General features: G+C 50.7%; 1 long non-coding RNA gene across 1 annotated transcript; it reads right to left on the bottom strand.

The window, feature by feature from the left end:
* Positions 1 to 3,199: 3,199 nt before the first annotated feature.
* LOC123616615 (uncharacterized) lies at positions 3,200 to 13,849 on the bottom strand. The gene is made up of 4 exons (XR_006724618.2): positions 12,977 to 13,849; positions 8,341 to 8,435; positions 5,283 to 5,701; positions 3,200 to 3,704 (listed from the first exon to the last, which is right to left on the bottom strand). It is a non-coding gene; the product is annotated as an uncharacterized LOC123616615 (long non-coding RNA).
* Positions 13,850 to 14,648: the final 799 nt, after the last annotated feature.

Here is a 14,648-nt window from a genome sequence, read left to right as displayed (position 1 = left end):
CCCAAGTCAGACTCTAGGTCTTTCAGAGCCTGGGGAGCCACAGGCACCGCCCTCATCCCGCAGGGGGGTATTAATTAATGTTAATTAATGTCTGTGTTCACAGAGCCAGCCAGGCCCCTGGGCCTGGAGCATCTGAGGAAGGAAAGTATGAGAAAGCTGGCACCCTGCCAAGCCATGTGGATTATTCAGATTGCCACCAGCTGGCTCGCAGGGAAGGGCTCATGGTGACCAGAGGGGAAACTGAGGCACGGGTGAGGACCAAGCAACCCTGGCTAGCTTCAAAAGTGGTCTGCCATTTTGAAAGAATGAGTAGACAAGCCTCGGAAACCCAGGAGCCTATGGCTTCCTGTGAGCTCTGGGTCCCACCCGGAGTCTCAGCTTCCTTATCTGTAAACAGGCGAGAATTCCTTTTCTTCCACGTGCAAGGAGACTCCTCGAGCTTTCATGCAAGTAAAACGCTTTACACATCAAACTCCCTTTCTCTGGCTGCCTATGGAGAGGACTTCCGCGGCGGTGTGCCTCAGTCTCCCCTGTGTGCACACAAGGAGCAGGCAGGGCACCCCCCAACCCCCGCCGCTGCTCCTCCCTTTCGAAGCTTCCCAGCACAGGGCCTGACTTCACAGAAGGCTCTGAAAGATCACTTCTGATTGGCCTTAAATTAATGTCGCCTTTGTGAATGTGGCGATGAGGCAGTTCCCTGGCCACTGATTAAAAACAGAAGTTTCCCCCCACGTTGGCGGAGACGGAGCAGAAGGGAAAACAAAGACGTGCACACTTGCGCCAGATAAATACAGACGCAAACACATGCACGGCAGATAAACACACACTGGTGCACCAAATATACACACAGCCGGCTGCAGAATTTCGGGTGGGCTGGCACAGCCTGGCTCAGACAGCCCAGAGACCCCTCCTAGGAATGGCCACACGGAAAGTAAAGAAACCACCACTTTCTGGCACAACCCGCCCCTTGCAGAGATGCTGCCAAGCCTGGACCACATCCGGGCCTGACCTTTGCAGTACACATGGCCAGGAGCCAGACACGCGGGAATGAATGTCCCTGGGAGCAGTCCTTGGCTGAAGGTGGAAGGGACTTGGGGGATAAATACCTCTGCTCCCTCTCCCAGCACATGGTCCATGGGTCTCCCAAGGCACTAGGGGTTCTGCCAGCTCTGTCTCCCCTTCTTTCTCCCCTCATCCCCCACCCCAAGTGTCCCTGATCATCTTCTGTCTTAGTCTGTTCGGGCTGCTATAACACAATAGCATAGACTGGTGACTTATAAACAACAGAAATGTATTTCTCACAGTTCTGGAGACTGGAGTCCGAGATCTCAGTGGGGTGTTGGTGAGAGTTCTCTTCTTGGTTCGTAGAAGGCTACCTTCTCGCTGAAAGAGGGTAAGGGACCTCCCTGGGGTCCCTTTTACAAGGCACTAATCCCATTTATGGGGGCACCACCCCCGTGACCTAATCACCTCCCCAAGTCACCACCTCCTAACACCATCACATTGAGGGTTAGAATTGCAACATAGGAAGGGGGAGGGGGGAGGCAAACATTCATTCATCTCCCAAATAAACCATATGCCCTCCACCTTTGTGTCAGGGTCTGTTTCTTGGGGAAGCCAGACCAAGGCACCCACAGAGAAGCAGAGATGCACAAGTGTACACTGACCATGTATGCGCCTACCAGAAGGGATTACAGCTGTGGATCTCAGTGCGGGTGATTTTGCCCCTCAGAAGATGGGTGGCAAGGTCTGCAGACATTTTTGGTGGCCACAATTGAGAAGATGCTACTGGCATCTAGTGAGTCAAAGCAAGTGAGGCCACTACACCCTGCAGTTCGTGGAATAACTGGCCCCAACATCAAGAGCGCTGAGGCTGAGAGACCCTGGTTTACAGGAACCCATCTGCCTCATACACCCTGTCACCCGAACTGACTCTCAGTAGAAACACATCAAATACAGACAGTAGGGTTCACAGGCAGCCTCAGCCCGCACAGATATGGTATGCACCAGGCCCTCACACTAGGGAAACAGCAATAACACTCAAGAATGGTGTGTTTCCCACCAGGATATATAGAGAGCCACAGGGTACCCGCAGTCTGGGTGCAGCCCGTGTGCCAAGCTCTGCTCCAAGAGCTTCTCATGGGAGTAACCCATTCAATCCTCACAGCCAGCCGGGAAGATAGTTCAATGACCATCAAGCCCATTTCACAGATAGGAAACTGACTCCCAGAAAGAGGAGTTTATGCCCAGTGACCCAGCTAGAAACCCAGAAGCCTGGCGTGGTAAGTGTAGACACCTGTGAAGACAGAGAAAGTAGGCTTTGTGGTTAAGCCCCTGCCTCCCCTCTCCCCACCGGCTAGGGTCTGAGATGAGGCTTTCTAAACAGATTCCTGTATCACCTTGGGTAACTAAGAAATCCATTATTTAATTTGTTTTTTAACCGGCTGAGCCTAAAGTTGGACATACCTAGGGCTCCAACCCTAGCCTGACCATTTTCCAGCTCTGTGAATCTGTGAGAGCCACGTAGCCTCCCTGAGCCTCAGTTTTCCCACCTGTAAAATGGGGACTCCTCCATTCACTCACTCACTATTCCACAAGTGTGCTCCGAGGGCCCGCCGAGGACCAAGCGCTGTGCCAAGCTCTAGCCTCTAGAGGGCTAAGGCAGCACATGCGCATAGTAAGCGCTTTTCCCCCACCGTCCCCTTCCCCAAGCGTGGGGCTGCTTAACTACTTTTGTGCGGAGGAGGAACAAGCATGAGGTGGAGGGAGGGGTGGAGCCCTCAGCTCCCCCACCCCTCAGCCCACCATCCCCGTACCTCTCAGACCCGCAGAAGTTGGGACCCTAGGAGGTGTCCAAATAGAGGCTAGGGCTGACCCCAGGGGGCGGAAGGGGGCGGTTAAATCTGCAGGTGCCTGCCCCCATCCCCCACCGCCACCCAACGCTCGCGTTTCCCCACCTCTGCGTCCCGCCGCTGCAGCGCGGGGAGCGAGCGCCACCTGTGGGCCGCCGGAGGGAGGTGCGTGCGACTCCCTGGAAAGTGGGTCGCCCCTCCCTTTTCTCCCCACCCAGGGCACTGGGGGAGGAGAGGAGGGGGCTCAGCAGTTTGAGACGCAGCCCACGCCTACGAAATTCTCCTCCACGTCCTGCTTTTCCCAGCCGCTGTTTCTACACTATAAACTTGTCCATTTATTCGTCACTACCAACAGTTATTGAACACCTACTGTGTATCAGGCTCTGTTCTGGGTTTAGTGGACACAGAAGGAGCATAGCAGGTAAAATCTCCTGCTATTCTGGAGCATACAGTCTAGAAGAAGAGGGGCAAGGAAGGGGACAACAACCCAGGAGGCCACTGCTGGCTGATATAAGTGTTCTGAAGGAGAAAATAAACAGAGGGCTGTAACGGGACAGGGAGTCTGCTCTGGATAAAGTCAGTAGGGAGGGCTCTCCCAGGGGGCAACGTTTGCCCTGAGGCCTTAGAGGGATAAGGCCCCAGCCATGCCAAGACTGGGGCAAGGTGTCCCATTGCGGGAATAGCAAGTGCAAAGGCCCTGGGGCAGGAAAGAGCTTGGGGTGCTGGACAGCAAGAAAGGATCAGGGTGCCCAGAGCTGAGAGGTGGATGGAGAGGTGGGATGGGATGTCAAGGCCCCTTTTAAAGACAAATCCGATCCTCCACTTTCCCCTGAGAAGTCATCTCTGAAGAGCCTGAGGGGAAAAGAATAAAATGCACACTGAGTTGAAAGCCCTCTCTCACCACTTGGCTCCACACAGACACCCTCCTGTCACACTCTCCCCACCCATCATGAAGACCTGGGACCAAGTGTCCCCAACAGGGTAACACCCCACTCCATGTGCCCCGCATCCCTCTCCTGGGCCTTTGCCCCTGACCATATTGACTTCAGTTATGCTGCCAAGGGGCATGTGTAGTGGAGAGGAATGGGACATGGTGACTGGCTTAGGGCTGTGGGGACCTAGAGTTGGCCTCAGACGGCTCCTTGGGGCTAGACTGATGGGGCGGAGGCAAGCAGGGGGTCTATGTAGACCTGCATGTCCCAGCTGACCCACAGCAGGCACTCTTGGGGCACTGGCACAGGGGGTTGGCTCTGCTGGCAAAGCCCCCTCCTTCCGCCTTGCCGTCTCTCTGGGAGACCTGGGAACCACACAGCCAGTCTGACTCCTGAGACCCATGCCTCTCAGCTGTGGTGAGCGCCCCACCAGAGGGCATCTCTGTCCTCTCTGAGCACCCCCAGAGCTGTCCCCATCCTCTCTGTGGTCAGCCTGCATCCCTGGCCTCCTTACTCCCCTTTAAGGCTGGGCTCCCTGCTCCAGCTCCCCTCAGCCAGAGAGAAGAGCCCTTAGGGTTGCCGCCAGCCCCACACCCCAGACCCCTGCCCAGCCCCGTATCCCCGTCTTCATGCCCCCCAAAAGCAAAGTCCCCTTGTGTGGCCTGACAACCCTAAAAAGGGACTGTGCAGGGAAATGCTTGGATTCCACGAGTGCTGTTCCCTGGGTCTCTGCCTTGGGGGGCCTGGAGGGAGGCTGCGAGGCTCACTCATCCCCGAGAGGGGAACAGAGCCCTGTCCCCAGTGCCGGCTGGCCTCAGCTTTGGGGACTGCCTTCCTCTTGGGGAGGGGGCGGAGCCTCCTGGAGCTTCTAATTGCGGTTTCAGAGGCACAGACTTAATTACTGCCTTGCGAAGGGTTAATTACCCCTAATCGGTTGGGAAGCAGGCAATTCTCCTGCCTTCTGAGAACCAAAATATTTCCCCTCCCAGAAGCTCCCCCGTCTCCCACTTTGGATGTCTCAATTTCCCTGTGTGGTGGGTTGGGCAGAGTCGAGGCTGGGTGGTGGAGTAGGGAGGAATCTGAAACCACCAGTCTGCCAATAGAGCGACCACTTTATGGACAGAGAGGAGACCCAGGTGGGTGCAGCCGTGACTCACCCCACAGAAGCTCACTCAGCACCTGGGGCCAAGCTGTTCCTCCCAGAGCCCCCTGCCTGGGCTCCTGAATATCAGGACCTGCCCGCCTTCCTGCTTTTCTCCAGACCCCCTTCCTGGTCTCTAAATACACCCACTGCTTCCCACGTCAGGCCCTTTGCCCTACCAGGTCCCCCTACCTGGCTTACTTCCCCTGCCCCCCCCCATGGTGTTGTGTCTGGGAAGCTCTGGCTCTAAAATGTCATCTCTTCCAGGGAACCCTCCCTGACCACTGTCTCTCCCGCCACCATTCCCTTCCTGGAAGTTCTCCAGCACATCGTGCTTTTACCCCTCTGAGCAATTACCTTCTTTATATCCTGGCTGGGTGGCCAGAGGCTCAGTTTCCTCATCTGTAAAGTAAGGGTGATGTCAGCAGTCCCATCAGAGTCTTGGGCTGTGACGGTGGTGACCTCAGGGGTCAGGGTGCATTGGACCTTCTGCAGGGTCCCATGGGATGGACTCAGAGATTCAGAGCAAAGCTCAAGGGCAGTGGGCCGAGGGCAGGCAAGAGTAAGGTTCAGGTAAACAGACAGTCAGAAGAGGTTAGAAAGGAGGCAGACCTGGGAACAGTGGTCAGGCTGTTTGCCCCTGTTTTACAGATGGGGAAACGGGCTCAGATAGGTGAAGTCACTTAGCCAGGGCACAAAGCCCTCTAGTGGGAGAGCTAGGCTTCACACCCACATCTGGCAGAGTCCCAGAGGCACTGAGTTAGGGAGGGGTGAGCCTGAGGAGGCAACAATGGGAGAAGAGTTGTTTGGAGAGAAGGTAAAAAGTAGTTTTGATTTGGCCATGGTGGGGGTAGGGCAGGAATGGTGGTTCAGGGCAGGAATGGTGGTTCAGGCCAGGATGGGGTATGGATTAAATTAGAGATAGAAGGAAAGAAGGGAGAGAGGGAAAGGAGGAGGGAGAAGAAAAAGAAAGAAAGAAAAGAGAGAGAAAGAAAGAAAGAAAGAAGGAAAGAAAGAAAGAAAGAAAGAAAGAAAGAAAGAAAGAAAGAAAGAAAGAGAAAGAAAGAGAGAGAGAGAAAGAAAGAAAGAAAGAAAGAAAGAAAGAAAGAAAGAAAGAAAGAAAAAGAAAGAAAGAAAGAAAGAGGAAGGAAGGAAGAAAGAAAGAAACAGAAGGAGGGAGGAAGGAAAAAAGAAAGGAAGGAAGAAAGGAAAGGAAAGAGGGGGGGAGAGAGGAAGGAAGAGTTGGTCAGGACTATTTCAGTTGCAAGGGAAAATCCAAACCCACACTGACTTAAGAATAAAAAAAAAAATAATAATTTATTGGTTCATGTAACTGAAAAGTGTAGGGTAGGTTGGCTTCAGGCACAGCTAGATCCAGGGGCTCAAACAAAATAATCTCCCCCTCTTAACTGAGCTCTTCTCTAGGGAGCTTCACTCTCAGGCAGCCATGTTCCATGGGGATTAAACAGCCTCCGCAATCCCTGGCTTATATCTTATCAGCCCAGAAACTCCAGGGAAGATGGCCACTTTACTAAAAGCTCTGGCGAGAATCCTGGGGCTACCTCTCCTTGGACAGACTGGCATCCATGTTATATAGGTACCAGTCACTGCAGCCAGAAAAAAAATGGAATGTGTCCATTGTCTAGGCCTGGTCGTGTGATCACTCCTGGTGATGGGGGTGGGGCTGGCCTCACCAGGTCTAAGTGGACAAAGGGTGGAAGAGAAGGAGGAAATTCATTCAACAAATGTTTATTGAGCACCTACTGTGTGCTTGGCTCTGGCCTTGGTGCTGGAAATACAGCAGTGAACAAGGCAGAAACACCCCTGCTCTCATGGGGCTGATACTCTAGGTAAAGATGTGAATTACAGTGATTTTAGAAGGTGTGATAGAAAATTAAAGCAGGGGCAAAGGACAGAGACCACTGGGGGAAGGGAGCTGAGACTGTTAAATAGGAGGTGGTATCTGAGCAAAGACTTGACTCAGAAGGGGGAAAATATCTGGGAAAGTGTATTCCAGACAGAGGGAATAGCCTGTGCAAAGGCCCGGAGGCTGGCCTGTGTCTGGTGTGTTTGGGAAACAGTGAGGTGGCCTGTGTGGCTGGAGGGAGTGAGTGAGAGGGAGAGTGGGAGGGGATGGGGCAAATTGTGCAGAGCCTTGTGGGCCAAGGGAGGACTTTGGATTTTTCCCTGGGTGAGGTGGGAGCTATGGAAGGTTCTGAGCAGAAGAGGGATGGGACCTGACTGGACTCAGGTGTTCAAAAGAAGAATCATGATCAGACCAACAAGGCAGCCGTCATATATACAGAGATTAAGGCTGGGTCTCTAACCACTCTACCCATCTGCCCACTGTCATCCTCAATAATAATAATAAATTATTATTATTGTCTCCCTCTAGTTAGGTTTGTTACCTTTCCCCACGACCCACGGGCAAAGGCACAGGTCGGGTGAAGGGCTGGGGGGACAGGGTACCTCAGGGTTCTCCTTCCCGGGAGCCCCCAGTCCCGCCCTAATCCAGGACACACTTAGGCAGGGCTGCAGGGGAATGTTTGCCTTTTGCCCTCTCTTGGTTTGTGGGAACAGGCGTGGCTGAGGCCACAGGGAGTCACGACCGAACTTGACTGGGACAGGGCTAGGGGAGAAGGAAGCCGGGTCACCGAAAGGACAACCCAACCCGGGAAGCCCTGCGGAGACAGGAGCTGCCCCCTCCGAGAAGGCATCGGGGTCTGGAGGCCTTGCCGGTGCCTTGCTCTATTTGGGTCTCAAGGCTCTTGCTGAAGCGGGGAGCCGTAGGAAGGAGCAGGAGCGGGGTAGCAGGCCCTGAGGTCAGGCTTGGTCAGGGCCCTCGATGCAAGTGCTGATAAGGACCCTTGAGGTTGGATTCCAGCGCTGAGAGTGATAAGCAACATCCCGTTTGAGCAGTTCTATGGCTTTGTCTCCCTCCTCCCTGCCCTGGCCCTGGCGGGAGAGTTACAGGAGAACTCAGACTCTGCTTAACGTTCTACACGAAAAGAAACTGTAGATAGATTACAGACCGAAAACTATAAAACTTCTGGGAGAAGACAGACGAGGCCCTCATCACGACCTTGGCTTAGGACAAGGTTTCCTAGCTACGTCGCCAAAAGCACGACCCAGAAGAGAAAACACGGATAACCTGGATTTCATCAAAATGAAAATGTTTACTCTTCAAAAGACATTCGGAAAATGGAAAGACCAGCCACACACCGGGGGGAACTGTTTGTGCAAATGATATACCTGGTAAAGGACTTGTGTCCAGAGTATGTAAAAAAAGTTCTCCAAACTCAATAATAAGTTGTAACATCCACGTTTGAAACTCTAAGTGAGGTAGAAATAGAAGGGAACTTCTAAACTCTCATATAAGGCACCTACTCCAAAACAACACACAGCAAATACCAACCTTAATTGTGAAATAGTGAAAGATTTCCCCCTGAGATGAGAACCAGGAAAGGATGGCCGCTGTCACCGCTTGTCTTCAACGCTGCGCTGGAGGACCTAGCCAGGGCAATGAAGAAAGAAAAGACAAAGAGGATTTAAAGATTGAAATGCAGTAGCTAAAACCTTTGCGATTAGTGAATGACACTATATGTACCTAACATATAGAATAAAATCTTCTTTCAGACTATTAGAACTGAGTGAATTCCAGATTGGCAACAAGTTGTTGAAAAACAATTTTTTAAAAACTCCATAATAAGATATTGTACAGCATGGGGGAATATAGACAATATTTTATAATAACTATAAATGGAGGGTAAACTTTACAAAGTGTGAATCACTATATTGTACACCTGTAACATGCAATACTGGACAGCAACTATACTTCAATAAAAAATTAAAACATTCAATGAAAAATAAAAACAAAAAACCCTCAATAATAAGCAAATAAAACCCAATTTAAAAAAGGCAAAGGATTTGAACAGATAGTTCAGCAAAGAGGACATTTGAATGGCAAATAAGGACAGGAAAAGATACTCGGCGTCATTAGCGATTAGAGAAAATGCAAATGAAATCCCCCATGAGGTACCACTACACACACCTTTTGGAAGAGGTAAAATAAAAAAGACTGACAGTTTCTAGTGCTGGTGAGGATATGGAGGCACCGGAATGCTCATCCGTTCCTGGTGGGGATGTACAATGGCACCATCGCTTTGGAAAACAATCTGGACAGTCTCTTAAAAAGTTAAAAACATGTTTACCATATGATCCAGAAATGAAAGCATGCTCTACACAAAACCTTGCCCATGAGTGTTCAAAGCAGTCTTATTCGGAATAGCCAGAAGGTGGCAACCACCCAGATGTCTACCAACAGATGAAAGGATAAAAAAATATGGTAGATATTTTTGGAATATCTGTAATGTATAGTAGTATAGTAGACTACTACTCATCAATGAAACAGAACAAAAATTCATAAACACAGCAATGTGGGTAGACCTCAAAAATATTATACTAAGTGAAAGAAGCCAGACACAAAACACTACCTCTTTTTTTTTTTCTTCTTCAAGCTTTTTTTTTTTAATTGAGGTATAGTCAGTTCACAATGTTGTGTCAATTTCTGGTGTACAGTGTAATGTTTCAGTCATACATATACATACATATATTCATTTTTATATTCTTTTTCATTGTAAGTACTATAAGATATTGTATATAGTTCCCTGTGCTATACAGTAGAAACTTGTTGTTTATCTATTTTATATGTATTAGTTAGTATCTGCAAATCTCAAACTCCCAATTTATCCTTCCTACCCCCTTTCCCCTCTGATAACCGTAAGTTTGTTTTCTATGTCTGGGAATCTGTTTCTATTTTGTAAATAAGTTCATTTGTGTCTTTTTTTTTTTTTTTAGATTTCACATATAAGTGATATCATATGGTATTTTTCTTTCTCTTTCTGGCTTACACCACTTAGAATAACGATCTCCAGATCCATCCATGTTGCTGCAAATGGCATTATTTTATTCTTTTTTATGGCCGAGTAGTATTCCACTGTATAAATATACCACTATTTCTTTATCCAATCATCTGTTGATGGACAAAATACTACCTCTTGAGTGTTCCCACTTATGTGAACTTTTTAGAAAAGGCAAAGCTAGAGAGAGTGAAAGTGGACCAGGAGGCAGTGGAGATGGACTACAAAGGGGAACCAGGCAACTTTTGAGGTGTTGAAAGTGTTCCCAAACACCAGATTGTGGTGATGGTTGCACAATTCATACACAGGCTGAATTATACACTATGTAAATTACACCTAGGTAAAGCTATAAAAGAAGTTGCCTAACAGTCTGCAGATGAGATTGTCACCATTCGGTCAACTAAATCAACAAGTACCTGTTCCGTGCACTGGGAACTCGGCAGAGAATAAAACAGACAAAAAGCCTTGGTCTCCTGGGACTGACAGATAGGCAGAAAGATCAAAAACTAAAATCTACAGAGTTGTTGGATGATGATGTGTTGTGAAAAATTAAGCAGGGATGGTGAGAGCGCAATTTTAAGTCGGGTATCAGGGAAGGCTCTCCTGAGGAGGTGATGTTTGAGGAAAGGAGGTGAAGAAAGCCATGTAGAGCTCTAGAGGAGGAGGGTACCAGGCAGAGGGAACCACAGGTGCAAAGGCCCTGGGGTGGGAGCACGCAAGGAATGGTGAGGAAGTCAGCGGGCCAGAGGGAATAGTGAGCGGGAGAGAGGGAGGAGGTAAGAACAGGGAGGGGACGGGGCAGATTGTGCAGAGCCTTGTGGTCAGGTGGAGGACTTTGAGTTTTGTGCTGAATGAGGTGGGAGCCATGGAGGGTTCTTGAGCAGAGGAGGGACAAGACCTGGTGTTCAAGGGTGTCCTCTGGCCACTGTTTGGGGGAACAGCCTGTAGAGGGGGAGAGTAGGAGCTGGAAGATCAGGGCAGAGGTGACTGCACGGGTCCAAGTGGGAAATGATAGGGCTGGACCAGGGTGGGTCCCGGAAGGAGATAAATGAAAAGAGGATGGATTTGGGGTAGATTTTGAAAATAGAGCCCTCAAGATTTGCTGATGTCAGAGGGAGGGGGTATGGAGAAAGAGAGAAGGACAGAGACAGAGAGAGACACAGATGACCCCAAGTATTTTGACCTAAGCACCTGGGCCATAGGAAGGAAACTGAGGTTCAAAGAGAGAGAGGAGGTATCAGGTTGCACATGGGTCCCTGGTGGCCCTCAGCTGAGGTGTCTCCCTGATTCGAGAGTTCTGGGGTGCGGGTATTGTTAAGGGCAGAGGCTGCTTAGAGCCAGGCACCTCCTCCCCGCTGCCTCCCAAGTCCTCATCCCAGGACCCCCTCTGACTGTTTTCTTCTTCTTAGTCTCTCTTCCAGAACTCCCCCCTGGGGAATCCAGCCCATGCACTTCTGATTCCTTTGTCCTGAAATCATATGGCATCAGCACCCCCCGAAAGCCTTATGTGGAAGAGTGTAGAGGCAGGGGATGGGGAGCAGGGCGCATTCCTTCCAGGAGAGGGGAGCAGGGCCGTGTCCAGCAGCCCAGTGGCATCTCCAGGGTGTCCAGCAGCACGGGAGGCATCTTCCCAGGCCGGGCCAGACGGGCTGCCGCCCAACACAGCCTTTCTTTGGGGCCTGGCCGGCACCCGCCCACAGCCCCGGCTCCAGCTGCCCTGACCCCCACTCGGCCTCCCACACATTTCCTCCAAGGAGCCATGACTGTGGGATTTGGTTTCCCCCACCCTCCCCTTCTCTACCCCACTCTGCCAATCCTGCTGGCTGCCTCCCTAGTGGCCACAGTGGGCCTGGCTTCCCAGCCAGTCCCAAAGAGCTGTGGCAGGATCTTTGTGTGGCCAGAGCCACAAGGCGGGCATCCAGCTCTCCCTGGCACCTCTCCCATCCTCTGGCCTCTGTGCTCCCTCCGCATCCCCACCATCTGGGCGTCTCTGGTCCCCTCCTGCCTCTCTCTGTCAAAGGTTTTCGGAGGGGTCACTTTAATTCATTTGCTCTTTGCTAAACACTGACCCACCAGACCCTGCTCTCACGACTGGGGAGACAGAGTGACAAAGACGTAAAAGCTAATACTTGTAGAGGCTTTTCTGCGCATAATAAATCAGCCCATCCGTCTCCTGATGACTCTAGGAAGGAGGAACGTGGGTTCCTGTTCCCGTTTACAGACAGGGAGACTGTAGCACACAGAGGCGATGCTGCCTGCCCAGGGTTACACCGCCAGAAAGTGGCCACGCTGGGATGAGCCCTTGACCACTCTGCTCTTCTGCCTCCCATAAGAGCGACAGGCAGGGTCCTGCCCTTCCAGAGCTCTCGATCTGGGGAGAGAGACAGGAAACAGCAAATGAGCAAGAATACCATCCAGTGACCAGGGTGAGGACGATCTCAAAGAGGGTGGCTGGAAGGATGGAGGCTTGGATTGAAAGTCCCCAAAACCACCCTCGGGGTAAGTGACTCACTAGGACTCATAGAACTCAGAAAAGCTGTTCTACTCACAGTTACCGCTTATTACAGGGAAGGGAGACAGATTAACATCAGCAAAGGACAACGGGGTCAGAGTCCCAAGAGGCCAGGCACAAGTTTCCAGTAGTCCCCTCCCAGTCACACAGACAGCTCTAAATTCTCCCAGGAATAATGTGTGACAACATGCATGGAGTACTGCCAATTAGGGAAACTCACCCCAGCCTCGGTGTCCAGGGTTTTACTGGGAGCCAGTCACGTAGGCATGGTTACCATCCGAGGGGCTGATCCCAGGCACCAGCCCCTCCAAGCTGATAGTGCATGGTGGCCCAAGGCTCCCACCATAGATCACATTATGAGCATTGGCTGTCATGACTAAGGTCCCAGGTATACAGACACTTATCCGGCAGGACATTCCAGGGGCTTAAAGATGACCTTCCAGGAGGAGGGCAGGGGCCAGTGCTGCAGACAGGCCTTTCTGTGAAACGTGCAGGACTGGAGCACCTCAAGCCCGCTGAGTTCGCTCTTTACTTCGCAGGGCTAAATGTTACAGTGGACCAGGAATGCATCTTTAAGGAGTTTGTGTTAAAGCTAAGGTGGAAAAGAAGTGGGTCCTTACCTGACTGGTTGAGCCTTCATATAAGACGGCAGCCCCAGCTCTCACCTGGGTGGCAGCCTTGTGAGAGAGCTTGAAGGAAGAGCCACACAATGTCTCTGGGCAGAGAATTCCAGATTGAGGGAACAGCAGGTGCAAAGGCCCTGAGGTAGGACTGAGCTTCCAAGAAGAGAAGGAAAGTCAGTACAGCCATCGCAGGATGAAGGAGATGAGATCAGAAGGGACTTCTGGAGTCAGGATAGAGGGCCTCATGGACAGAATGACAGAAAGAGGGGAGTCCAGGAGGACACCCTCACTAAGGGCTTGAACAACTGAGCTGAAGTGGAGCCATGCTCTACAAAAGGGGAAATCAGTGGGCAAACTCCAAGATGGCCCCCATGATCCTCACTTCCTGGTATCCACATCCTGTGTGACCCCTTCTCCTTGAGTGTGGGCAGGATCTTGTGACTCACTTCTAAAAGCAGAATAAGACAAAAGTGATGGCACGTGCTTAGCATGCAGGAAGTCCTGGGTTCAATCCCCAGTCCTCCATTAAAAAAATAAAAAAAACAAAAGTGATGGGATGTCACTTCTCAAATTTGGTTACAAAAGATTAAGACTTCCCTCTCTCACTCTCTCTCTGCCTCTGATGAAGCCGTGTTGTGAGCTGCCCTGTAAAAAGGCCCACATGGCGGGTTGCTCAGAGCCACTTTCTCAACAGCGCATGAGATACTGAAGCCTGCCAATGACACATGAGCGAGCTTGGGCATGGATCCTGCCCTTAGCAATCCTCCAGAGGACACTGCAGCCCCAGGCGACACATGGATGGCAGCCCATGAAAGACCCTGAAGCAGAGAACCCAGTGAAGCCACACCCAATTCCTGAACCAGAAATAAAACCCTGTGAGACATAACTTTGTTGTTATTATAAGTCTCTGCATTTGGGGTGACTTTTGCTTTGATCACTCATCCAGCAGGTATGGCCAGAGTTCAGGAGGGGAATCAGGGGTTATTGGGCTTACTGTGTTAAAAAAAAAAGAAATTGTAATAGGCCTCGGCTTTGACTTTATGTCCCCCAGTTGCCGAGACTGAGACAAGAATCTGAGTGCAGGTGCTTGTTAGAAAGAGGTCCTAGAAAGCGTGAGTAGAGAAGAAGGGAAATGAGATAGGGAGGGGCGGGTGGAACATCCTGAGGGTTTGAATGAGTAGATCTCTGCTGTGAACACCCGGGACATATTCCCTCTGGGGACCTCTGAGGACACACACTTCAGTTATCCCACAAGAGGGGGGAGGGAGCTGGGATACTGATTCATCCAAAGTGATTGAGGATTATTCCCAGGAATGTTAACTCCCTATCAATTTAGACCTGCGGCTGTGTGGTCCATAGAAAGCTCCCAGGCAGAGCATCTTAGGTGTTTACCGGGGCCGGGACTAGAGTGAAGAGAGTGAGGTACACAGAATGATTTTTTTCGTTTGCCACAGGCTCCAACATGTCTAAGCACATCACTGTGACAGATCGCATCTTCATTTAAAATTTTGCTATTTTATTCCTTATGGATGTTTTGCATTCATTTTGATTATTTAAAACGTTGCATCAGAATAACAAATTGCATCACCTTGACTATTAAGTGGACGCTCCCTTCCATTTTGCTGTCTGTGGATAAATGCCTCACTTTTCACCAGAGTTCCAGTCCTGG

This window comes from Camelus bactrianus, chromosome 22 (assembly GCF_048773025.1).
Source record: "Camelus bactrianus isolate YW-2024 breed Bactrian camel chromosome 22, ASM4877302v1, whole genome shotgun sequence".
NCBI classification, from domain to species: domain Eukaryota; kingdom Metazoa; phylum Chordata; class Mammalia; order Artiodactyla; family Camelidae; genus Camelus; species Camelus bactrianus.
Note: the sequence above shows the minus strand (reverse complement) of the source record. Positions and strands in the feature narration are given on the sequence as shown.